The 787-nt window shown below is 41.2% G+C and overlaps 1 pseudogene; it reads right to left on the reverse strand.

Annotated features, from left to right (window-relative positions):
- Nucleotides 1–415: 415 nt before the first annotated feature.
- Nucleotides 416–555, reverse strand: LOC121137384 (annotated as a pseudogene).
- Between the last annotated feature and the right edge of the window lie 232 nt (nucleotides 556–787).

Raw genomic sequence — 787 nt, forward strand, 5'->3', positions numbered from 1 at the left:
TGTTATCTGGCCTTGAGGATGAAGAGTAACCACACCTTAGACCAAATCTCTTGTTATCTAAGTAAAACATCCATACCTTAGACCAAACATCCTTCAGTAACCACGTCTTAGAATTTAAGTTCTTAGGATTTTAGCCTTGATAGAGCAAAGATAGTTTTGAACTCTCTGACCTTAATTCAAAATGAAACAGGGCTATTTCTATGGGCCCCGATTTTGTGTCTGTGTGTGTGTGTGTTTGTGTATGTGTTATGGAAATGCCACAGCATACATGTGGAAATCAGACAATATGTAGTTAGTTCTTGCCTTCTACCATGTGGGTCCTGGGGTTTGAACTCAGCTTGTTAGGCTTGGCAGCAAGTGCTTTTACCTGTTGAACCATCTTGTATTTTCCTCTCCCCTCCCTGCCCCTCACCCCCAAGGGAAAGCACACAGGCAATCCTCCACTACCATGAAATGTGCGATCCAGTTTCCTGCATTTGAAAATCACATCCAGATAAGCTTCACCCTGGTAAAAACACCTTTGCGATCATGGTACATCCCCTGCTAGGTAAGTTTTGTATTTGCCTCTTCATGAGATTTTTTTTATATAGCCCTGAAAATAGAGTCCTATTTATACCAGATAACAATTTAGGCACCCAGGATAAACCAATGAACAAAACAAAGACCTCCACCCTCAAGACGCTTATATTCAAAAGAACAGTAGTAGATATAATTGACAGGTGAGTCGTATAGCATCACAGGCTGTAACTATTCAGAACAGGAAAGTCAAACAAGGCAAGGAGGACTC

The sequence above is a fragment of the Mesocricetus auratus genome, unplaced genomic scaffold, assembly GCF_017639785.1.
Source record: "Mesocricetus auratus isolate SY011 unplaced genomic scaffold, BCM_Maur_2.0 Super-Scaffold_100676, whole genome shotgun sequence".
Lineage (NCBI taxonomy): Eukaryota > Metazoa > Chordata > Mammalia > Rodentia > Cricetidae > Mesocricetus > Mesocricetus auratus.